The 27145-nt window shown below is 35.6% G+C and overlaps 1 long non-coding RNA gene across 1 annotated transcript; it reads right to left on the reverse strand.

Moving 5' to 3' along the window:
- Window positions 1-1348: 1348 nt before the first annotated feature.
- LOC149241540 (uncharacterized) lies at window positions 1349-26433 on the reverse strand. The gene is made up of 2 exons (XR_016245639.1): window positions 26253-26433; window positions 1349-1621 (listed from the first exon to the last, which is right to left on the reverse strand). It is a non-coding gene; the product is annotated as an uncharacterized LOC149241540 (long non-coding RNA).
- Window positions 26434-27145: the final 712 nt, after the last annotated feature.

Consider the following 27145-nt stretch of genomic DNA (forward strand, 5'->3'; position numbering starts at 1 on the left):
TTTAAATAGAGATGATGGCTGGAGTATCAACAGATGCTAGATTCTTGCGCTTTCTTCCTAAAAAATTATTTTTATTTATTTATAGATTAATTAATTAATTTTTTTTGTTAATCCCCATATTGCTTAGTTTATGACTCTCTTAAATTATTTTTGGTAATCTGAATAGGATTAAACCTTAATATTAATATAATATTATATATAATAATATTCATTAATAAGATTATATAGGGTTATGAATCCTTTCTCACTTGAGGGGGGATGTGAAAAAGAGAGCAATGAGGGCTCTGTCGGCAGGAGGACTAGAACCAGGGCAGCCTAGGGCATCGGCCTAGGGTGCTGCAGACTATACCTCATTTTGGATGACGAAGACTAGGAGGTACGGGGTGGGTCAACAGGTTTTCTGTGGAGATGGTCCATACAATGGCCATGTAGGCTGTGGGTTGGATCCATGGTGCTCAATCTGCAAGGATCCCAAGGAATATGTTTACTGGGACAAATTTCATCAAACTGAGAGAGTACAGTGGATGATTGCAGAGGAGGTTTTGGGCGGGGATTCTTCCTTCGTTTCTCCCATGAATCTCAAAGGCTTGATCCAGTACACAAACCTTACCCCTTCCCCCTTTGATCCTTTGTTTACGTAATAGATTATACCCTAAATTATTCATTAATCGAGCATGTCCAAAGGTATGAATCAACAATCCAACTGTATATATTTGTGATGCTCACTGGTGCAAATTTTCATTTTTTCACAAATGCGTAATAGCGAATAGATTTACCTTAAATTATTCAACGTCCAAAGATATCAATCAACAATCCAGCTGTATAGGTATATGTCTGACGTTTACTGGTGCAAATTTTAATTTTTCACAAAAGCAGAATCGTTGTCAGGGTTTACCGGGAAGAATTGTGGCAATGTAGGAAACCAGGCTCATTGAACCAATATCTCTTCTAAAAAAATTCAACAATTCCAATTTAATAATCCTATCGGCCTCTATTTGTACCTTTTGGGACAATTGCTAGTTTATCCTAAAATTGAATATTTAAATAAATAACATGACATTAAGATTGTTGACTCGTGTTTCAAAGTTCAAACCACTTACTATAACTCAATCAGGACTAAATTGTCATCATCCAACCATCAACCATATGTATTTTTTAACCCAAAAAAAATCACTTAAATTTGTGCTTTGACCAATAAAAACATAATATTAATTTATTTTTTTCCACACTCAACTATTAATAAAAAATGAAATAAAAAAGAAACATACTTACCCTCCATTTTTTCAGTTCTTCCAGCGTGGCATTCTTGTGAGGGATCTCGAAAACATTCTTTGATGGGCGATCGCGATCCAGTGCGGCATTCGTGCGCGCCTCATTTGGAACACCCTGCTTCATTTCGTCTATACCCTCACTCTTCTTGAATCGCTCGTACTTCTCCCTCGAAGGACTTCTCCTCGGGTTTCCGGGCCGCCGGAGCTCGTGGAAATCTTGTTTACGCGCAGGAGAAATGCCACCGGTCACAATAACACAAACTACACACCACCTCCAATCCAAATCACAGCTTGCCTTTCAAATAATTAATACACAGCAATCAAACTAACATCGCCGTTTCGGAGCAAACCTTAGCATGAGAACACATTAAAGTACTGTGAATCCTTTTCAGAAATCCTCTCACATTCTCCCTCTTCTCGACGCATTTTCTATAGGTATCTGTGGATTGCGCAAAATTGAACTTTAAAAACAGATATTGGGTCGACGAAAATGAGTTCGAGCCGAATAGAGCGGCCACGCGAAAATGGGTAACCCAAATATAAAAGCAGTAAGGCCCCTTTTTGCGCGTGTCGGCCTTCGCTTTAAAACCTTACAAGCAAAGCATCTGGTCACTAGGAAAAAAAATCGTATTAAATGCTTTTGACCATTCGTCTCTTACAAGAGTGTACCTCAACTGATTTCACAGGATTTTCTATCTTTCGGCAATTCAGTGGCATCTACCGTCCTATCGGCTACTGCTGAGAATTTTCTTTTCGTATGCCTATATGGGAAAATACTGTTTCATGGAAAATAATGTCCTCCATCTTCATCTTATACGGCAAAAGATCATGACCGTAGGGTTTTCTTTGTTTAAAGTTGCTTCGGGCCTTGGAAACTTAATTTCGATGAAGGGTGGTCGAAATTGCATGCGAAGAGGTTTCATGTACATGTCGGTGCAGTAAGGTCATGGTTTAGCAGTAGATTAGTTGGAGTTTAGGAGAACATTTTATGATCAGAGGCCGTAATGAAGAGAAAATATTTTATATTATTATAAATTTTTTATATTATATATTATTTAAATAAAAAGTTTTAATATATTATTAAAAAATAAGTTTTTTATGGTTAAAATATTTATTTGGTCTTATATATTCTATATAGCATTTAAAAATACAATTTAAACAATAAAAAATTACACATTGTATTTTGCACTCTAAAGAAGTTTGCACGTGAAGAAATTTGATCCCTTTCACCTCATGTTAGATCCCTACTTAAGATGGATTAAGTAGGGGTATTGTTTAGCGAGGTTACAATTTTGTTTAGATGGTAAATTTTTTCCCAGAATCAGGGGAGAAAATTTTCAAATTTTTTTATTGCTAGAGTGTTTGAATGCTTTTTCCATGGTGAAAATGGATTCAACACCATCAAAAACCCTCAAGGCACACAAAATCCTAAGCTTGAAAACTATAACCCAGATTCCCAAAAATTATTATCAAAATCTTGCTAGAATTTTCATTATTTTCCAAGCGAAATTGTAACCTCGTTAGACTACTCTTTATGTATATCAAGTTTACCTAATTAGTTTTAATCAATTATTTATTATTGAGTTTATTTGTCAAAATATATAATGGATTCAACGCCATCAAAAACCCAAGGCACACAAAATCCTAAGCTTGAAAACTATAACTCAGATTCCAAAAAATTATTATCAAAATCTTGCCAAAATTTTCATTATTTTCCAAGAGAAATTGTAAACTGAATTGAAAATGGTTTCCTGCATGCACCTTGATAGGATGAAATGTTAAAAGACAAATCTCTTCCTAAACTGAATGGAAAATGGTTTCCTGCATGCACCTTGATATCAAGAAAAAATTAAAAACATTGTAAACTGAACTAAATGGTTTCCTACATGCACCCTGATATCAAGAAAAAAATAGAAACATTGAAAACTGAACTTCAAACATACTCAACTTCAACACACTGAGACGCACAATGAAGAGGCAATTGTTTCGAATGCGAATGGCAACCAGAGGCTTCATAACAGCAAAAGGGATTTTGAAGGCCCAATTATATCAAGGGTGAGCGAAACTAGCTTCTATTTAGGATTCCTAATGGGAAAAAAAGCAGTCGTTTGGAATCTATGGGCAACCGATGGTTTTTCCGCGGGGCCGTTAGAACCTGGAAACTTATATTCTTATTTGGATATTGAAACGCTCTGTGGGTTTCCAATATAACCATCCAATCTTTAGTTGAATTATTTGGCAAAGTTTGTAGTTTAGCAGTTTCGTTAAATTTGGGGATTTCTAAATGTGTCCACGCACTCCCACCCCACGTAGTTGGATTTTAATTTATTTTTTTGTTAGAATAACATTTCTCTTATTCATGGGATATATAGTTGGATTTTAGTTGAATTGATGTAGTTCCCTTTTCTGTATTGTTGTGATTTCTCCCCACCTCTCGCGTAGTTGGATTTTAATTTTTTTATTTTTATTTTTATTAAGCTAGTGCGGTACTCTATTGGCATTACTATAAAAACATTAGACAATTACATAACATGGACAGGTCATCGCCCGCCCTTAAGGGAAACCAGGCTTACCATCTGAAATGTTTGAAAGCCATCCAAAAACGAAAAATAACCAGTCTTTCTATCCATGCGATATAAACAGCTAGGTTTACTACCAAGTTAGAGTCTTTGCCTTTCAGCATATATATAAACAAAACAGGAAAGAACCAACCATATTAAAAAGTCACTACACTGCTGCACTGCTGCGGACATGGCTGCTGATACTGGGTCTACTGCGGCGGAACCTCTTGCCCCTTCGTCTGCAGCCCCTCCTTCTCCAGCTTAACCCCCAAACCGCCCGTCTGTAACAGCGTCACAATGTCATCCATTTTCTTTTCTTGCATCATAAGAATAATCTGAATATTTTTCAACTCCTTCTTCATGGTGGGAATGCCCTGAATCAACTCTGCCATCTCAAGAGCCACCTGTTCCATGGCTTTAGCTAGTAACCTCTTCATCCCCCAATACACATGCAGCGACTGTTTGTAAAGTGACATTCTGCCACGGGTATGTCCAGGATCAGGTAAGTATTGTTCCCAATCGTCCATCTCTGGCTCAGAATAACCCTGCAAAGCTTCATCTTCCATTTGTTCAATCATCTTGCGGATATTCGGATGAGTATCTATGACATACGCAGCTTCGGCCTCCTGCAGCCGCTTCCGCAGATCCTTCTTTCCCCGTTTGTGTCCTCGTCCCTCAGTGGCAGCCCCCTCCCCTAGATCATCAAACTGAGTTGCGCTTCTACGTCCCCAACCACCACGGCCTGCTGGGCGGCCTCTCCCTCGCTGTGACCCTCTTCCCCGCATTACCCCACGACGACCTCGTTCAGCATCACTCCAATCTTGACTGTCATCCTCACTATTCTCCACAGTCCACATCGGTGGCTTCCCAATACCCACTTTACCTTTCCCTCCTCCGCGAGGTGCACCCTCTGCAAAACTCCTCGGCTCCTCCAATTCCTCATCCGAATCCCCCTGAATATCGAGAAACGCCTTCTTCATGGTGTCCCCCACAGGGCTCTTACCCTTCTCCATTAAGTTCGCCGTTTGACTACGCGTAAGCCTACCTCCGCGCCGCTCCTGATACTCCATCAACCTACAGACGCTGGGCTGATAGAATTGAACTACGAAATGGCTATCAGTAATACAATGCAGATGGAGGTTAAATAAACTACATGCAATGCTTGAGGGCCCAAGATCCTGCCACCTTGCAAGCCAAACCCAGCACGATCGACCTGAATCATTAATTGCTCTGCCTAAAACACCACCATTAAACAAGGGTAATGGGGATACTTCGCCGTCATAATATGCACGTCGCCTTGGTACCTTAACCCAATTGCCGCTTGGGAATCGCAATCTCCCCCTGGGTGGCATGCTCTCCTTATTACAGTCATTAACCATATGAAATCTAAAGGCTGGATAGTATGATCGTTTCTTGAATACTCTGTCCTTCCGCCTACAGAGTATCCTGCCCGTATGTGTGATGGAACCTGTGGGAGACCGTTGTAACATCATATCCGATGGAGAATGAAATCATTGCGCTGAGCGCCGCTGCCAGGCAACCGCATCAGCATGATCTTGATGTAGGATGTTATTTAAGTCATGCCAGCTGGGATCATTTTGTACCGATGCCCAGCTGCAATCCATTCGCCTATTCGGCCCTCCACCCCCCCAATTAGCCAATAGGTCAGCTGCTCGGTTGCCATCACGTAGCACATGAGTAATCAAAAGATATTCAATCCGACGTAAGAGGAGTTCAATATCCTGCAGAATCGCAGCTGTCCGCCAACTCTTTGACACAGAGGCCCAGCTCTTACCATTTCGTAACTTCTTCAACATATCGACAGTAATAAGTGAATCGCCCTCTATCTCTAAACCCATGTAACCATTTCGAACTGCTATTCGGAGACCATGGAAAACTGCCCAGAGTTTCGCTTCATTGTTTGTCATCACTCCGCCATCTTCAGCAAAAAGCCATCTTTGTGATAACATTTTTTTTATTCATGGGATACATAGTTGGATTTTAATTGAATTGATGTAGTTGGATTTTAATTTATTTTTTGTTGTGATAACATTTTTTTTATTCATGGGATACATAGTTGGATTTTAATTGAATTGATGTAGTTCTTTTTTCTGTATTGTTGTGATTTGTAGATATTCTTTTCAATTGTTGTGGTTATCATGATTTGTAGATATTCCTTTCAATTGTTGTGGTTATCAATATAACGTTAACAATTTTCCAAATAAGAGGAAGATTTTAATTTAGGGAAATTTTCTTAGGTTGTTATAGATTTTCTTATTTAATATTTATTATGATGATGATGATGATGATGGTGGTTAACGTCCGCTGAGACCAAACAATGATCTATCGGACCTAAATAAACAAATTATTTATTTTGATTTAAGATTTTATTCCTATGCTCAAAAAGCTTGGAGAGAAGCCTCCCGAGCTCACTATAATTTTGACAATGTAAAAGGCTAAAGGTCAGTATTGTAACAAAGATTGTGAAATTGAGATCTAATGTGGTTGTACGTAGGGCACTCTAAGAGGAAGTGGTTTTCATCCTCGATACTCCTATTCTCACAAATATGGCAGATCCTTTCCATCCATGGCGTTTTAGGAACTGCCCAACGACCTGTTTCACTATGGAGCTCATGAGAATTCGTTCTAATCTTTGCTATATTAATTTTCTTCTTTGAGCTAGTTAAAATAGAGAGATACTTTTGATCTTCAAGGGTGGAGTTGATGACCTTCTTATAATAACTTGATTTTCTTTTGGACGCTAAATCTTTCTCACACCACAATTTTTCTTTGAACATAGAAGTAACAATATTTTTAATGTTACTTATGTTTTGCAATGCATCATTCTCGTTGATCTCCCAATAGTTTAACCAGGCCCTTGTGTCTTTATGCCATCCTCGATTGAGCCTTAGGTGGTTTTGGCTGGAATTTAAAGCTAGCTTAGGAAGTCTATGATCGTCTATGTTGTTGAGCTTCTGCTTGTACAACAGAAACCTAAGCATAGCTAGGCTCTCAATTCATTATGATAAGATATTTTTTATTTTTTCATTTAAAAATTATATTTTATTAAAATTTAATAATTATGTATTGTATAATATTTTAGTATATAAAAAAATTAATTTAAATAAATATAAAATATATTTTGTTAGATAAAAAACATATAAATATAAAACATAAATTTTTTTTGACAATTATAAATAATATATATAAATAAATAGCATACCAAACATGGAATAAATTCAATATATTTCTAATCATTTCTGGTTTTTTAATGTATTTAAAAGTAGATATTTCTCTAAATTTTTCATAAAGTAAAATATTTTCAATTTTTTAAACCAATGGCTTTTACCTCTTGATGTATTATCATTAATGGCTTCTTTAAAGTAGTTTGCTCATTTTTTTAGTGAGAATTTTGTTGATATTATCTTTGTATTGAAGATAACTTATTCGGAAAATAAGTTTTTATTTTTTCAAATGTTATTTCTATAATAAAAAGGGATAAAAAAGAGAATATCAATATCATTTATATGTATTATTATATTTATTATTAGTTAATAAATTTATATTAACTTTAAATTAGATTATATTGAAAATATTTTAAAGATGTTTATTAATGGTTTTCAATCAAGATGTGATTTAAAGATGTGTATTAATAGTTTCGAATCAAGAGATGTTTTATAATATGGGTTAGATTTATTAGTAAAAAATCTATAACAATAAAATAAAAAATTTAATGTGAATTTAATTTAAATATTCTCCCTCTACCGAATGTTGGAAATATTTTTAGGCCATCAGATTAATTCTTAATAGTTAAGAGAAAATTAATAGTTATGGTGTTTAAAGTAATCAAACAATTGATTCTTGTTTCTTGATGGTTTAGCATTGAGGCTTATTCCTTTTTTGTTTCTCCTGGTTTATTTGTTCATTAGCCATTCCAATTTTTTTCCATTCATGTTTGGTCAGTAATATTTGTTTGGTTAGAAAAAAATTCAACATCTATTAGAGTTTATAGGTTTAATAATTTGTCCAAAACATTTTTCCTCTTAAAATTTTCCATCTCAGTCATTTCCTTTTGAAGGGAAAAGATCTTACCATTGTTTTCTAAATAATTTACGTTCCACTATAAGATTCCATTTTTATTTCAATACTTTCCCATTTAGTACTTGATTTATTCATGAAGTCATTGAGAGGTGGTTGATATAAGGGAATAGATGTGTATTGGTGTATATATTATGTGGTTGGGCTAGTTGAAGGTGAACAAGTTGTGAAGGTGAACTCCTAAGAATAGAAAGGTGGTTGTTAATGATGATAATGATTTCCGCCATCTATAAAGACTAACTTTGGTTTATCCAACCTTATGGAAAATGATAACAATTTAATTCTTTTGTTTTAGCAATTTGTTTTTATGCTTATAAATAATGGAGAAATGTTTTCCTTAATTTTTGTACTTTTGATTAATATTCTTAATGGCATCAATATTCTTTGAAATGACTACCTCATTTACTCACAATGGTTTAGCAAAGGCTTAGCAACTTTGTGCTAACCTTGCCCAATTTGCAAGCAATCTTAAGAAACCTCTCATTTCTCATGTTAATTTGGCATAGTTAGGGGAAATAGATATCACAGAAGACTTGAAATATGAAATGGGTGCATACTAAATTTATGTGCAGGTACATGATCAAATTATTTGCAGGTAGAATGTAGAAGACTTAAAGCTTTTGATCAAGAATTGGTCAATGAGAGGAGAAAGAAATATGCACCAAACTTGTGTGGAAGGAAACAATCTCAACATCAAATGCACACTTCACAAACTTTTCCACTTTTTCGGAATAGAGTCAAGTGAGGCAGTTCAATATTGAAAATTGGTCAATGAGAGGAGAAATAAATATGCACCAAACTTGTGTGGAAGGAAACAATCTCAACATCAAATGCACACTTCACAAACTTTTTCCACTTTTTTGGAATAGAGTTTGATTTCTAAGGCATAAAAATCCTTCTGTGTTTATTTATAGGCCCCTTCCTAGCAAAATACATAGTCATGTCTCGCAGGATATCATGTTGAATAAAGGAAAGCTCTTGGATGCTACCATAAGAGTTCACCATGGTATCTATGAATAGTTAATTAAAGTTTCTATATCAGTTAAAAGAATTATTTAACCAATGCTCAACAAAAGATCCATTTCTATCTTATAAAACATTATAAAGTTGTTATGTCAGTGACTAAACCAATCCAAATGCCCAAAAGAAGTTAAGCAAGGACAAGCAAAGAAAAATCCAATCACCTTAAGAGCAAGTGGTAAATGTTAGACAAATCGAATCACCTTAAGAGCAAGTGGTAAAGGCTATAAACTTTTGACCAAGTGACCCAGTTCAATATTGAAAAATAGTTTGTGCATAATGTAAGTGATTTCTCTTTATCTTTTAGCTTTGAATGACGTTTTGTTTACTTTTTTTTATAGTTTGTTTACTAATTTTTATATTCAATGATCTTTTATATCTCACTATTCTTCTTAAATTTATGCCTTACCGCGTTTCCTTTGCAACATATGGTGCAATTGCTAGTTCTAACACATTGGGATATACCACATCGGTGTTAGTGGACGTTAATCATCATCATTATCATTAAATTTCAGAGCAATTTTAAGAATAAAAGGAAAAACGAAAACAGATAGAAGTTAAGATAGAGATACACAATCACCTTTTTGGTCTTTGAACATCTCGTATTGCATATGAAGAAGACCGAACATGCACCACAAAAGGTTTACATGGGCATTTATTATTATTATTATATGTTTTCTAGTATTTTACTAGAATCAATAATTTTGGTAAAATCTTGATTTTTTGTTATTTAAAATGCACTTTTGACTACATATATAGATTCAACACCATCAAGAGCACTTCGATTACAAAAAGTTCACAACTCAAACTTGTAATCCTAACAAATCACTACCAGATTATGACAAATTTAACTATAGAATATCCCAAGAAAATTCCAAAACATATAACAGACTACTAGGTTTACATGCCTCCATGCTCGTCTTACAAAATCCTACATTATGAACACAATGAATGTCTTGTCTCATTTAAAAAAATATATTAATAATTTATTGTGTTGAAATGTATGTTAAGTTATGTACACATTTTGACTCTAAAAAACAAACATAAAATTAAAAATTAAAAAATAAAATGTAGAGAACTCAAATTATTGTACCGAGAAACGCTCTCCAGCCCAGTATGATAGAAATGTTGTAATGTAATGTTTAACATTTTGACTAAGTCAAATTACATCAAACTAAAAATAGAATATTTTTTTAAAATAAAATTAAATAAAAAATTAATGTAATGTAAACCTTTCAACTAAGTCAAAATAAAATAAAATAAAATAATAAGAATGAAATAAAAATAACCTTATAAAAATAAAATAATAATAAAAAAATGGCCCATGGTATTGACCAATGGTATTGAGAACCCATGGTATTGATTCATGGTATTCATGTGGAATGTAACTTATTTAAAGGGGGAAATTAAACCAACCTAGATTCAGGTTAACTTGGGGGATTAAGATGGATCTAAACTGTTTTAAGATAAAAATAAAATTATAAATTATAAATGCTTCTAAATATTCTTGTGGAAGAAATTGAGGTGATAGATTCAATTTAAAATTGGCAGTTTGTTTTGACAAGCTATGGTTTTGCCAACAACAATTTTATGTGATATAACGTATTTAAAACCATGAAATGTTAAATTTCTCAATGTGCCAACTTTTCCTTAAATTCTGGACTAAAATAAAGATCTACACCTAAACAAATCCATTTTGACACTTAATAAATTCAAAATTCAAAGTTCAAATAGTAACTCAAAAAAACTCCTTCCACCATAAATATAGGAATCGTGAAGAATTGCCCAGACTACCATAAATATATATATATGTGCATTGCACAAAATTATACTTGAAAAGCAGATATGGGGCCGATGAAAACCAGTTCGCGCTGATTAAAGCAGTCACGCTAATTGAGGGCCTGTTTGCGCGTAGCCGCCTTCGCTTTAAAATCTTACAACCAAGGAAAGCATCTTCACACAAAAAGAAAAAGTTATAACCTGTTGCTTTGGCTTTTTATCTCTCCCAGACCTACAGGATTGCAAATTTTTCCATCTTTTCTCGATGCAGTGGCATCTGTCGTCCCATCGGCTCCTGAGAATATTTCTTTTCCTCTGCTTATACATCAAAATTCTCTTTAATTGAAAAAATTCTCTCCGATCTTCATCTTTTCATGCAAAAAAATCATGACATGTGGGGTTTTCTTTTGTACAAAGTTGGCGCAAAAAATCATAACCTGTGGGGTTTTTCTTTTGTATAAAGTTGATTCGCGCTTTTTCTTTTACGGAGGCTCGTCGAAGTTTCCTCTCACGATTTAATGAGTGTAACACATTGGAAACACAATAGGAGACATTTTTTCTATATAGACAATTACAAATAAATTGTGAGAAAAAATTTGACCATTCAAAAATTTAAGGGAGGAAATGATTTTAACGTTAGTATGATTTTCTTTTCTTGGAGTTGATTAATTGTTCACTATTTAATTCGATCAATATCTTATTGTCTTTGTGGCTTCATTTTTTTTCTTCCTTATCTTGCATGGAGACCACCTTGAAATCCTTCACATAAACCCGAAGACAAGACTTTGAAGAACTCAAGCCGGTATGGTCTTCTTCCTTGCATCAAAGATAGGCCTTGTAAAAAATCCTAGCATGAACATGTCCTTCATATCTTTTCCATGTTATTCTTCTACAAAGGCACTTAACTATGGATCATCCACATCTATATCTTCTGGTATGACTTTTGCTTTGGCTTCTTGCTGCAAGGAGCGAACCATTTCCTATAGTAATGGATTTGTTGGTACTGTTAGCACTCTAGGAAGCTCTCTTAGGTTGTAGCTCGGAGATGTCTGGTAACATATAAATCTTCAATGTCGTTCTTTGAACTATTGGAATGGATTGGGGTTTGCATCAAGTCAGATGACTGTTTCAACTTTGTTTTCACTCAAGACATGCATAAACACGTTCAGCTTAACAAGGCTTTCAACCACTAATGCTCAATGGTTTATAGATTCAATGAATAAATGGAGAATCCTGACTATACCAGCAGATACATACATAAACATATATGAATGGCTAGCTACAGAAAGTAAATGAAGCTTGCAAATCTAATTTATCAACGCAGAGATAAGATGACAGTTATCTGACATTCAACACAGAAGAAAACATGAATAACCTATTCAAGTGCAAGCTTAGAACAGAGGAGAAGATGGCGATTGAACATGTAACATGAAAAGAAGCTTGTATTACTGGAATGAAGATGAGACGCTAGGAGGAATAGAGTATCCACAGTCTCCAAAAGTTGAACCCTTGATACTTCGAACTTTCAACCATTTATAGGCTTTTTACAATGATCTCGAACCCTCTGAGGCTTGAGATGTCTTAATCTATCCGCTTTGTCTTCTTAACTACATGATGCCATAAAGAATCATGAGCTCAGAGGTCTCTTTTTCTAACAACACAGTAACCAAATTCTGGTAATTTTGTCGCGCTGTCAGGTGGCTTGCTCGTGCCAGCGACGTTCCATGACCATTTCTGTTGGTTCGGCTACATCGTGTTGTTGTTTTTCCCCTTTCGGCCATATATTCCATTATTTCAATTCAACTGTCTGACTGTAAAAAGCACTAACATAGCCAATAAATTTCCTCCCTGGGTGACTAGTGGGAAGTGGGATACGGGGTTGTTGGATCACTATGATCAATGGACAGGATCATATCACAAAGATAGAGGAATTGATATCACATTGGCGGATTTGAAAGCGAAAGGTGGTATTTCGGGCGAGATCACAAGAGGTAAGTGGTAATTCGGATTGGCACTTGATTCCACTCATTAAGTGACACGTAGCAGCGAGGAAGCGAGAGGAAACCGCCTTATCGGGTGGGTATCCCTCTCACTTGTTGCTCACTCAAAATCATTGTGAACTGTCGGATATGATGGAGGAAGACCGATGGTTGAGGATCATCATTCAAGTTGATTTGATGGGCTAAGCGACAACTGTCGGATCAGGTTCAGATCAACAGTTAAGATCTGATCGTTAATCGCAGAGGTGAAGGGTTGGCGAACAGTGCGATGGAATTGCGATACGCCGATGGGCGATTAAGCAATGTGCGATAGCCATTGGATCAGTGAATGAAATGGATGGCGGAGATCGATTTGAACGGGGATCGAAGAATGGAGAGCGCAGCAGAAAAGAGATGAACCAAGAATGGACCCACCGATATTTATGAGCGCGGGTCTATAATTTTTGAAGCCCGGCTTATGGCCAAAGTGGAGCAAGAGAAGACATGGACCATTGGAGCTAAAACAAGGGACATTTCCGTTAAAATAGCAGCGCTGCACCTCAGGGCTAACACTGGCTCCTTCTGGGGATGAAAGCCTCCCTGTGAGGTTTCAAGAATTGCAGACTACTTCCTTTCCAGTAACAACCAAAACAAACTTATTTCCTAGTGTTACATTGGGCATAGAGTTTATTTGCATAAAAAACAAAAACTGAAAAAACCTATTACAATATTAAGGCCTTAAAGCCTCATATGAAGTAAAGTTTCAAAAGCCGCCCATTCACTGGGCCATCAAAAGCACCTTCCCCCTCCAATTTGTGCAGAATGAACGTTTTATTCATCTGAACTTGAGCAATGACAAATGGTCCAATCCATAAGCCATCAAATTTACCATGGTTGCCCTTCTTTTCCTTCAATGCATCCCATTTGAGAACCCAGTCACCAACCTGAAAACTGTCCATTTTTGCCTTTCTATCAAAGGTTTCTTTGATCTTCTGTTGATGAATTCTTGACTTCTCAACTAGTTGTTCTCTGATCTGCTGTAATTCAACCAAGTTACTCATTCTCCTCACCATGTCGTTCTCTTCATCCTATTCTTCTTGCAAGAATTTGGCCATAGGGAGAATCAACTGGATAGGAAAAACAACATCAGTGCCATAAACCAGCTTAAATGGAGAATTTCCTATGGACTTCTTGTTGGTAACTCTGTCAGCCCATAGTGCAAACTTCAACTTGGAATCCCAGTTCTTTTGTTGTCCTCCAACAGTTTTTTTATTATCCTTACAAGACTCTTGTTAGATGATTCTGCCAGGCCATTGCCTTGAGGATAATATGAGGTAGAATGCACCAATTGAATGCCCATGGATTCACACATGTCCACCAATTCTTCTGCCCTGAAAGCTGCTGCATTATCAGTGACTAGTTTGGTTGGGCAACCAAATCTAGTGAAAATATTCTCATTCAAGAACTTTATGATAACCTAATGATTAGCATTTTTAGTGGGTATAGCCTCAATCCATTTGGTGAAATAATCAGTGGCTACCAAGATCCATTTGTGATGGCCACTGGAATGTGGATTGATCTCACCTATGAAGTCCAAGCCCCACTACTGGAAGGGACCATTGGCATGTACTAGCTTTAAGGGCAGAGATTTTAGCTGTTGTCTTCCTGCAAGCCTCTGATATTTGTCACAAGACTTCACAAAAGAGAACACATCAGAGAACAGAATAGGCCAATAATACCCAGCTCTCAGGATCTTGTGGGCTGTGGTTTTCCAATAATGATGCCCTCCATAGATGCTAGAATGGAACCGGTGCGTGACTTCCACAGATTGTCCTTTTTCTAGACATCTCAAGAGGATCCCTAATGGGTCTTTCCAATAAAGCCGGTTTTTATTAATGCCAAATTTGGTTGATCTAAGCTTAATGGCCTGGGCTTGACTTTAGCTAAGCCCTGGAGGGACTTCTAGCTTCTACAAAAAATGAACTACACTGGAATACCATTCACAGGTGGCTAGATTTTCAGCCAAAGACTGATTCTGCTCTTACTCTTCTGCTGCTTCCTCTGTCCGCTCACCACCTAAATTTGAACCCATGCAATTAATGTCTAACAAAATGCAATTTTCCTCAGCCATAAGCTTAGCCAAGCCCTGGCCTTTGACAAGCTTGGTGGGCTTCACCTCTATGTTGAACTCTATGAATTTTGTAATCCATTTAGATCTCTTTCCATCAATATCTGGCTGAGTTAGGACATCTTTTACTGAGGTTGAAGGTACATACGCAACAAATTTGGAATGCAGAATATAAATTCTAAATGCCTTTAAAGATTTTATGAGAGCATAAGCTTGTTTTTCAATAAGGTCATACCTTAGTTCAGCCTCCCTCAGAGTTTTGCTAAAAAAGGCCACAGGGTGCTCTACACCTTCATCATTTTTCTACAACAGAACTGCTGCAAGTGTATCATAAGAGGCAAAAGAGAAGATATAAAACTCCCTGATATAATCTAGACTGATCAGAGTGGGAGGCTCCATGATAGCTTGTTTGATGGCTTCAAAAGAGCTTCTTGCACCATCTATCCATTTTATTTTTGATCCTTTCTTCAGCATGGAAGTGATGTGCTTCACTAGCTTTTCAAAGTTTTGAATAAACCTCCTGACAAAGTTAATCTTACCCAGGAAAGATTGAAAGTCCTTTTTTGACCTTGGGATGGACAATGTTTGAATTGCTTGAACTCTTTCTGGATCGATCTTCACACCTTTAGCAGAAACAATATGTCCTAGAAGTTTGCCTTCTTCTAGAGAAAACTATGACTTCTTTGGGTTCACAGAAATTCCAAACCATCTGCATTTTAGAAACACCTTCTTCAAATGCTGCAAATGATCCTTGTGACTACTGGAAAACACTGTTATGTCATCAAGGTAAATAAGGACAAACTTGTCCTTCTCTCCCACAAAGGTTATGTCCATGGCCCTCTGAAAAGTAGCCCCAACATTCATCAATCCAAAAGGCATCTTGGAGTACATGAAAGTACCCCAGTGAGTAGTGAAGGCGGTCTTTTCCTGATCTTCTGGATGCACAAAAATCTGATTGTAACCCAAAAATCCATCTAAGAAAGACATGACTCTAGCCCCTGAAACATTTTGCAGCAAGTGTTCCATCTTAGGCAGGGGGTAGTTGTCTTTTTTAGAGCATTTGTTCAGATTCCTGAAGTCAACACAAAGCCTGATTTCTCCATTCTTCTTTCTTACTACCACAAGGTTAGCTATCCACTTTGAATACCTTAGGGAAACTATGATCTTGGCATCCAACATCTTCTTGATTTCCTTTTCAAGCAAAGGCAATAAGAGAGGGCTAATAGGTCTTAATTTGTGCTTAAAAGGGATGGTGTTCTTCTCCAGTGGAATCTTATGCTGAATGATGTTGGTGTCATATGTCTTAAGATCACTATAATCCCAAGAAAAAATAGCATCAAATTGTTTCATCAGGGTGCAATACTCAGAACTTTGGGCAGAAGACAAGTGACTGGACAGATTTATGTACCTTGGATGGGCTGGACTCCCTACATTATGTCTATGAACTGCAGACTCATTTTCTTTTTTGGCAGGCTTATAAGGTACATCATTATGATCAAACAACTGCTCTAGGGGCACCAATCCCTTGGGTATATGGTTACTAGGTAGTTGAACAATGCTATCTTGACCAATCTTATCCTTTAGCTTGGAATGGTTGCATTCTTCAATGGTTTCGTTTTCTTGGTCAATGTGCATTTCAGCAAATTCATCAATGACTTGTAAAAACCTATTAATTTCATCAGTATCTTCAAAAACTTTCCAGTATTTGACATTGTCAAGCAGAGAGGTTCTATATTTCACCTGAACTTCATAAGTCAATTTAGGAGGCAAAGGAGGAATAAACGTGCTAGCAGACACAACAAGGGAATCAGCAAGCTGGTTCTTCATTCTAGGGATGTAAGAAATGCTGAAACTAGCAAAAGAACCCTTGAGCTTCCATACCTCATCTCTGTATGCTTTCATCCTTGGATGCTTTGCTTGGAAAGTTTTATTCACCTGCTGAATGATAAGGTTTGCATCTCCAAACACCTTCACACCTTTGATGCCCATTTCTTTAGCAACATTTAAGCCCAATATCAAGGCTTCGTACTCTGCTATGTTATTTGTGACCTAAAAAGTTAACTTGAAAGATAAATGAATGCATTCTTGTGTGGGGGACACAAGGACTACATCGGCCCCTGCGGCTTCCTTAGAGCAAGCTCCATCAAATAACATATCCCAAATTTGTGGGCCTTCTTCCTCTGTGATCTGGCAAACTGGTTTCCTAAGCTGCATAGAGGCCAACTGGGATTCTTCAATCTAAAGAATACATGCTCCAAAATCGTGTCGACAGCATAGATGGGATGATTAGTGGGATTCCTCTCATCACTGATGATATAAGCCAACTGAGCTTCTCTATATAATCTCCTACTCTCACCTCCAAAAACTGGGACAGTAGCATATGACAAATCATTTTGCAATGTCCCACCTAATCTCTTGATCCAACCTCTGGAAAGCAACACGCCAAACTTGGGGGGTACATCTGCTAACACAATATCCATCATCATGCTCTTCATGGGCAGCTAAGACAAGGTGATGGCTAGGTATTTGATTAATCCCAAACATTTCACTTTTCTAGAGTTAAAAGAAAACAGGTCATGATAAGACTTGGTAATGTCAAGACCCAACTCATCCATGACAGCCTTGGGCATTATATTATGGCTAGCTCATGTGTCTAGAAGGAAGTTGTGAAGGATTTTGTCATGAATAGTCAAAGAGACATAGAATGATGGGGAGCTGTCGTCATAATTTTCAATCATTGGGCTAAGAACAACAGCTGGTTTTTCATCTTGCAGATTTACATAGTCAGTGGAGGCTTGGATGGCTTCAGGCTCAAGGGCCTCAGGGATAGATCTCTTGGAGGACTCATTCTTCACTAGTTCAATCAGAGGTATAGGTATGCTTAGCTTCTGAATTTCTAATTCAAAACTGAAAGGAGAAGGAGACTTGTCAAGGCCTCTTACCTTGTGAGTTGGAGCTTTGAGGATGATGGGATCAACTGTCGGTTGTTTTTGCTTTTTGGCTTGCTATATTGCAGGGACAACAACTCTCTGAATAGGAGTTTCCTTGGCATTATTCATCTTCGACCTCAGATCATATTTGTGCTGATCATCAGTTTGTAGAACAGCTTCACCATCCCACTCTTAGCTGATCTGGTCATTGAATAATGAATTTTCATAGGCAGCTAAGGTCAAAAAGGAGGCACTGCCTTTGTCTTCCAGAGAATGGATCTCATCATCTTCTTCAAACTACTCTTCTTCCATGACTACATTCTGGAAAGGGGTCTTCACCCTTTGGTCGTCATTGGCATCTTTGCTTCTTTACAAAATCTGCAGCTGGTCATTAGCTCTTCTATATGGATTTGGATTTCTAGGAGAAAAGGTATTAGGAACTCTTCCTTTCCCAGGGTGCTGGTCAACCTTTAATTTGGAGATTTCGGAGGCTAATGACTCTATTATCTTGGTCATTTTATCTATCTTGGGATTTGAATATGATGAATATTCGCCCCTCTGTCTCCTTCTATCAATATTCCCCTTGAGCTTCTCTACGGCCATGATGTTTGATTCTACTCCCAAGGCTACATCCTGCATATCAGCCAAGGTAGCACATCGTCTCTTCCTCAACAGTAGACAGAAGTCTGAATCAAAGGCACTGGCATAGGTGAGTTTAGTAGAGGTAGTGGTGGGTTTTACTTCAGCTTGGTATCTTGTTGTACATGTGGTTAAACCTCTTATTAAAATCATACAAAAACTCACCATTTTCTGTCTTTAAGTTCCCAAACTCGGTGTGGTAGTAGAGTAGATCCTTCTTATCCCCCCAATGCTTTAGGAATGCATCATCTAAAGCCTCAATATCTGCTATAGACCTTGGGGTCAGTTCTCTGAACCATTTTCTAGCCTCTCCATCTAGACTTTGGACAAAGACTCTCATCCATACATCATCTTCACTAATGTCCAGGTTATCAGCATAAATATAGAATGATTCAAGATGTTCCTCAGCTGTAACACCTTTAGTCCCAGTGAACTTAGGCATATATTTATGATATTCTCCAGTAGGCATGGCATTCAAAGGAGTGGGCAGTACTAGAGGTCCATACCTAGCAACTATGATTCTTTCCATTTTGGTAGGTGCTGCCATAGCTATGGTGGCTATAAGGGTACTGGAAGTCTGAATGATAGAGGGTTGAGGAGTGACTGATAGGACTAAAGGAGTATGATGGATAGGAGGAGAGGCTTCCTTTGGGCTTAGAATGAAAGGAGAACCTAAAGAATAAGGAGCTCTATGAATATTAGATGCTATACTCTCAACATGTATTTGTTTTATTACAGGATTTTTTTGAAGAGATATAGAATATTGTTTAGAGCTACCTGAACCTGATGCTCCTTTCTGCAACACCTATTTTTCTTTGATGATTTTTTCAGGGTCAGGTACTGGATCAGCTCGTGGCTTATGAGGATTTCTCCAAGTGTGCCTCACAAACTAAGCCAAAACTATGGATTGGAGTCGCCAAGAGGTTCTTCCTCCAGTAGAGTCGCCAGATAGATGATTACAACCCAAATAGTGTGCAGAATTTGTCTATCATCAAAGATGGATTTGTGTCATCCCCCAGGGAAGCTGAGCTTCAATCTCGTCTCCCCGGCAATAGCGCCAATTATGTTAGCACTCCAGGAATCTCCTCCTAGGTTGTAGCTCGGAGATGCCTAGTAACATAGAAATCTTCAATGTCATTCTTTGAACTATTGGAATGGATTGGGGTTTGGATCAAGTCATATGATTGTTTCAACTCTGTTTTCACTCAAGACATGCATAAACACCCTCAGCTTGACAAGGCTTTCAACCACTAATGCTCAATGGTTTATAGATTGAATGAATAGATGGAGAATCCTGACTATACTAGCAGATACATACATAAACATATATGAATGGCTAACTACAGAAAGTAAATGAAGCTTGCAAATTTAATTTATCAATGCGGAGATAAGATGACAGTTATTTGGCATTTGACATAGAAGAAAACATGAATAACCTATTCAAGTGCAAGCTTAGAACAGAGGAGAAGATGGCGATTGAACATGTAACAACAAAAGAAGCTTGTATTACTGGAATGAAGATGAGATGCTGGGAGGAATAGAGTATCCACAGTCTCCAAAAGTTGAACCCTTGATACTTTGAACTTTCAACCATTTATAGGATTTTTACAATGATCTTGAACCCTCTGAGGCTCAAGATGTCTTAATCTATCCCCTCTACCTTCTTAACTACTTGATGCCATAAACAAACATGAGCTCAGAGGTCTCTTTTTCTAACAACACAGTAACCAAATTCTAGTAATTTTGCCACGCTGTCAGGTGGCTCGCTCGTGCCAGCGACGTTCCATGACCATTTTTGTTGGTTCAGCTGCATCGTGCTATTGTTTTTCCCCTTTCGGCCATATATTCCATTATTTTAGTTCAACTGTCTGACTGTAAAAAACATTGACAGAGCCAACAAATTTCCTCCCCGGGTGACTGGTGGGAAGTGGGATACAAGGTTGTTGGATCGATATGATCAATAGACAGGATCATATCACAGAGATAGAGGAATTGATATCGCATCGGCGGATTTGAAAGCGAAAGGTGGTATTTCAGGCGAGATCACAAGAGGTAAGTGGTAATTCGGATTGGCACCCGATTCCACTCATTAAGTGACACGTAGCAGCGAGGAAGCGAGAGGAAACTGCCTTATCGGGCGGGTATCCCTCTCGCTTGTTGCTCACCTGAAATCATTGTGAACCGTCAAATATGATGGAGGAAGATCGATGGTTGAGGATCATCGTGCAAGTTGATTTGATCGGCTAAGCGACAACTGTCGAATCGGGTTCAGATCAACGGTCAAGATCTGATCGTTAATCGTAGAGGTGAAGGGTTGGCAGACAATGCGATGGAATTGCAATGCGCCGCTGGGTGATTAAGTGATTCGCGATAGCCATTGGATCAGCGAATGAAATGAACAGCGGAGATCGATCTGATCGGGGATCGGAGAATGGAAAGCGTAGCGGAAAAGAGATGAACCGAGAGTGGACCCGTCAATATTTATGAGCGCGGGTGAATAATTTTTGAAGTTCGGCTTATGGCCAAAGTGTAGCAAGAGGAGACGTGGACCATCGAAGCTAAAACAGGGGACACTTCCATTAAAATAGCAGCACTGCACCTCAGGGCTAACAGGTACTCTTCTAGAAACTTTCGCATGGGCTTTGGAAGATTCAATAAAGGCTTATGGGTTTTTGTTCTTGCTGGTTGTAAGTTTTATTAAATATTATCTTGCTCTGAAGATTCCTTGGGAAAGGAGGCTACTTAAACCTATTTCCAAATCTAGGGATTTGGTAAGGATTTGGGGCATCCTCAACATTCAAATCTCTTCTTCTTTAAGGGAATTTTCCCAAATCATCTTGCTCTTTTTGAGAGGGGCGTTCTTTGGATGATTTATTTGCATTCATCAAATAGTCCCCAGTAAGACACATGCATTCTTTACAACGTCCCCATCTAAAGGGGACATGTTCATAATCTAGAGACTGCTTCCAAAGACTGATAATTATCCATATAAATATCTATTGAAGCTAGAAGAGGCTGAGAGATATTCATGTAAAAACATATCAGGGTATATGATGTAAACCTCCCTCTTTGAGTAGCACATTGAAAAATTTGTCAATGGCATTTTAGGGAAAATTTTCTCCACAAACTTTTGCTAATTGGTTATTTTTTGGACATTTTATGAATTTTTTTTTATTTGCCCATTTGGTTAAAAAACTCACTTATTTTTTGCATCTATATGATTAAATGGATAATATTCACCAAAAAATTACAAATTTTAATAGTAAATTACATTTTTTTATTGAATATTTGCCTACATTCTATATCTATGACTTTTCAAACTAGAATAATCATTCCCCCCCTAGCTCGTAGAGGTTCAATTTATTTTGGCTCCACCCAATCAAAGACTTTTAGGGCCATAATCCAATGAACTGGCGGATCAAAGCATGATCCTACATATATTGGACATATTCTCAGATATTGCTAGATTTAACCCCATATTTTGGATCTTGCATTGTTTTTGGCAAGCAACACCATGGATTTATAGTTTTCCAAGCTGCAGCCAGGGAAGGTTTCTTTGAGAAACCATAAACCCCACTTTGCCTAGCTACTTTATGAAAATGATGTCAAAGATGAGTAGATTGAAAGGGAATGCCAGTAGATCCAAAATATTTACAAACTCTCGAAAACATATGATTGAAGGAGGGGCATAGTCATGCATGGGTATGTAGAATAAACCCTAATATTGCATAGCTTCATTGTCTCTAAAAGGTTATAACTTAGTTAATTTTTAAGATTTTTTAAATTTTAGCAAAGTAGAATGTATTATGGAATAAGTGTTTTGATGTTTATCATGTATTGATGTCTATTGGTGTTATCAACCATATGGTTGCTAATGAATAAACATATACAAACTTAATACGTAATATATATATATATATATATATATATATATATATATATATATATATATATATATATATATATATATATATATATATATATATATATATATATATATTTGATGATATACAGATTAAAAAATAGAAATATTCTTATTTTTTTGTTTTAGTAAAACAAACATCACTTTTTTGTTTTGTTTTTTAAGTGACAAATATTATGATTTTTCCTAAGAAAATTGGTTAGAAACAAAATTACAATATAACAAATTAAATACATATTATTTTTATTATTACTTTTATTCCTTTTGTTTTTTATCATTTTCTTAATTGAGTCAACACTATATTTTATTATTATTATTTTTTGATTCAATGCTTCATTACAATGTTTCATATAATGGGTTACTACAACACCTCCCCCATATTGGTCTATAGAATGTCATCTTGGCAAAATAATGTAAATATAGTCAAATTTCAGAGTGTCAAACCCCTTATGTGTGTAAGAAAATGTGTTAGACGCAATCATGTAGCAAATTTCTCTCTAGATATTAAAATTTGAAGATATATGAAGTTAGAGATAGAGTTAAATGAAAGTTTTACTAATTTTGTGACGATCTAAGTTGATTCAAAATTGAGAAAACTTGTTGGAGATATCATTCAACAATCCATGAAGCTTCCCTCTAGCTACTAGATTTTAGATTTGGATCACATTTGAATATTAGAAAAACATTTGATAGCATTGTTTCACCACACACAAAGCTTCCCTCTAGTTATTGAAATATGGGTTTGAGTTTCCCAAAAAATGGGATAAAAACTCTAGGCCATCATTCCATCATACATAAAACTTTCCTATATTTATTATAATTTGGAGAAATAGGAAGTCCACCCATGTGTGAGTGAGTGAACTGGTTAAAATAAAATAATGTTACATGCAACAAACTTTCTTTTAGCTACCATAATCCCAAAAAGTACAAAAAAAAAAATTAAACAATCCAAATTCTCATAATTTTCTTGAGGATTTAAATTAATTCAAAATAGAGCAAGACTCCTAAAGTATCATTCCACGATATTCAAAGCTTCCCTTTAGCAACTAGAATCTTTAGGTTAATTTAGAACTAAAATCCAAAAGAAGTACACAAAATTTAATCAATCAAATTCTCATAATTTTCTTAAGGATCTAAACCAATTCAAAATACGGAAGACTCCTAAGGTATCATTCCACCATATTCAAAGCTTCCCTTTAGCAAGTAGAATCTTTAGATTAGTTTAGAATTTGGGCTAGCAAGATACAAAAAAATCCTTCCCTTTAGCAATTAGAATCTTTAATTTAGTTTAGAATCTTTAGGTTAATTTAGAACTAAAATCCAAAAGAAGTACACAAAATTTAATCAATCAAATTCTCATAATTTTCTTAAGGATCTAAACCAATTCAAAATAAGGAAGACTCCTAAGGTATCATTCCACCATATTCAAAGCTTCCCTTTAGCAAGTAGAATCTTTAGATTAGTTTAGAATTTGGGCTAGCAAGATACAAAAAAATCCTTCCCTTTAGCAATTAGAATCTTTAATTTAGTTTAGAATTTGGATTAGCAAGATACAAAAAGCTCGCCTTTAGCAACTAGAATATAAATTTAGATAATTTGGAATTTTGGAAAAACTAATAATGTATACATAGCTTCCCTCTACCTATCAAAATTTAGACCCAGTTCAATTCAAATAAAGCAAAACCCTGTATTGTTGTTTCACTATACATGAAACTTCCTTGTAATGCCATAATCAAATTAAAATTCAAATTAATAAAAACCCTAGTATCATTGTTTCTGTTTACATCATGAATCTTCCCTCTAGGTGTCATAATGAAATTCAAATTCAAATTAAGAAAAACTTAATATCGTTGTTTCATTATACATAAAGTTTCCGTCGAGGTATCAAAATCAATTTCAAATTAAAAAAACCTTAGTATCATTGTTTCACTATATATTAGGATAAATTCATCTATCAAATTTTGAGAAAGATCTCAGTGTAAAGTTTAGAAGAAGAGTTTATTGTGCAATTAAGTTTTTATATATTTATTATTTAAATTTATTCAGGAATCATTATTTTAATTTATATGGTGAAATAGATCTTAATTTATAATTACTATTTATTTTTTATATATATTTCAAATTTATAAGTATAAAAATATGGCGTAGTCTAACTATGGTTTAAATTTGCTTAAAAAATGACGGAAATTTCAATTTTGATAAAATATGGAGGAAATTTTTGAAAATATATGCTATTTTGGGTGTCCCAAGGGTTTCTAATGGTGTTAAATCTATTTCCACCATAAAAACATGATTCAAAATCTTATTCTCAACTTAAAAAAAAAAAAAAAAAAAGCAGCAAATTCTAACAATTTTTAGTAATTAAAACCTCTATAAACAACCCCTAAAAATATTTTTTTTAAATTAAAAAATATTATATATAAACTATTATTATTTAAATTTATTTTAATGTGATTATATTTTCTTTTTAAAAAAATGTATATATATAATTTTATTAATAAAAAAAAAAAAGAGTCCACATGGGGTAGCTCAAGCGGCAAGAGCCGTGGAAATGAAGTCTCACCGAACCGGAAGTCTTGGGTTCAAATCTTGGGCTACCCTTTCCCCGTAGAGGGGTACATAATGGACATGTAAATTGGAGAGTCCCACCGCAGCTTACAAAAGAAAAATAATTATTTTTATTTATTTTTATAATTTTATAATTAAATTTATTTTTGAGAAGAACCTTTGGCGAAAAATCACATAGAGATATTTTAGTCGATGCATTTCGAACCAACCAATGTCGTTCATCGTCAGGACAAGTTGAATGAGTAGAATTTGCTATGCAATATAAATAGATCAAGCATAATATCCCATGACCAAATTTCCAGATCAGGTAACGACTAAAAAGATAACAACTAGATTTAACCAGGAAATGGCTAGCTAGACTATGAAAGGCATAATTGACTAAATAAGCAAAATCAATTATTAATTTCCTTATAAACATAAATGAATAATTTTATAATTATAAATATATGTTAGAATAAGCAAGTTAATATATTATAATCATAAAACAATTCACGTAATAGAAATAAGTTAATTACATTTTAAATCAAATATAAGTTAAAGGGACATTTAATTCTTAATTTTAATTAAGTAAATACATAAATAAATTAATTACTTATCAAATAGTTTATAAATATTAGTTAGTTGTAAAAGTTAAAATAGAATATACTTAATTCTACCATAAGCTTAAAAGACATATATTTATGAATATATATATTTATGAATATATATTAATTTAAAACCAGAAAAATAAAATATATATTACTTAATCGTAAATTTAACAATCAAATCACTAAAAAAAACCAACAATAAACTTTTGATCACACTTAAAAAAAAAACCTTTAATATAATATTTGAACTTTAATATAATATTAGAACTTTATCCTAATATTATGACGTTGAGTTCTCTTTAAACTTATAACATATCCCAAAATTTAAATAATTTTCTTTAACAAAAAATATTCATAACCCACCTGAATACCCTTCACTGGATTTTAAACCAAGTCGTAAAAAAAACCCATGGCATCCCATAAAACAGAAATTGAACATATACATACCCTCCATTTTCTGAGGGTTTCCAGTGGGGCGTGCTTGGGTGGGATATCGAAAACATCGCCATTTTTTACGACAGCGTCTTCATCTGCTGCGGCGTTACTGGGACCGATATTTGAAACGCCGCGCTGCATTTCCCTTTCCTCGTGGTCGTTCCTGAGGCGATCGTACTTCTCCCACGAAGGAGTTCTCCTCGGGTTTCCGGGACCGTCGGAGCTGATGGAAATCTTGATTGCTTTTTCAGGCGCAGGAGAAATGTCACCGGTCAAAATAACACAAACTACACACCACCTCCACTGCAAATCACAGCTTGCCTTTGGGAGCAAACCTTATCAGGAGAACACGGTATTACTGACATTAAAGTACTGTGAATCCTTTTCAGAAATCTTCTCACATTCTCCCTCTTCTCGGCGCATTTTCTATAGGTATCTGTCGACGAAAATGAGTTCGAGCCGAATAGAGCGGCCACGCGAAAATGGGTAACCCAAATATAAAAGCAGTAAGGCCCCTTTTTGTGCGTGTCGGCCTTCGCTTTAAAATCTTACAAGCAAAGCATCTGGTCACTAGGAAAAAAAGAAATCGTATTAAATGCTTTTGACCATTTGTCTCTCACAGAGGAGTGTACATCAACTGATTTCACAGGATTTTCTGTCTTTCGGCAATTCAGTGGCATCTGCCGTCCTATCGGCTACTGCTGAGAATTTTCATTTCGTATGCCTATATGGGAAAATACTGTTTCATGGAAAATAATGTCTTCCATCTTCATCTTATACGGCAAAAGATCATGAGCGTAGGGTTTTCTTTGTTTAAAGTTGCTTCGGGCTTTGGAAACTTAATTTCGACGAAGGGTGGTCGAAATTGCATGCGAAGAGGTTTCATGTACATGTGATGTCGGTGCAGTAAGGTCATGGTTTAGCAGTAGATTAGTTGAAGTTTAGAAGAAGCTTTTATCGTTAGAGTACGTAACGAAGAGAAAATATTTTATATTGTTATAAAATGGTTAAATAATAAAATTTGAAAAAGAATGAAAGACATGTTATTATTAAAATTAGAAGAAGAATTTAAGATACTTTATTTAAAAAGATAATTATATTGTTATAAAATGGGTAAAGAATAAAATTTGAAAAAAAATTGAAAGACATTTTATTATTAAAATTAGAAGAAGAATGTAAGACACTTTATTAAAAAAAAATGACAGACACTTTTAAAATATATATTCAT

The sequence above is a fragment of the Pinus tabuliformis genome, chromosome 8 (genome assembly GCF_031772625.1).
Source record: "Pinus tabuliformis cultivar Carrire ecotype Pingquan chromosome 8, CPIR1, whole genome shotgun sequence".
In the NCBI taxonomy this organism is placed as follows: Eukaryota; Viridiplantae; Streptophyta; class Pinopsida; order Pinales; family Pinaceae; genus Pinus; species Pinus tabuliformis.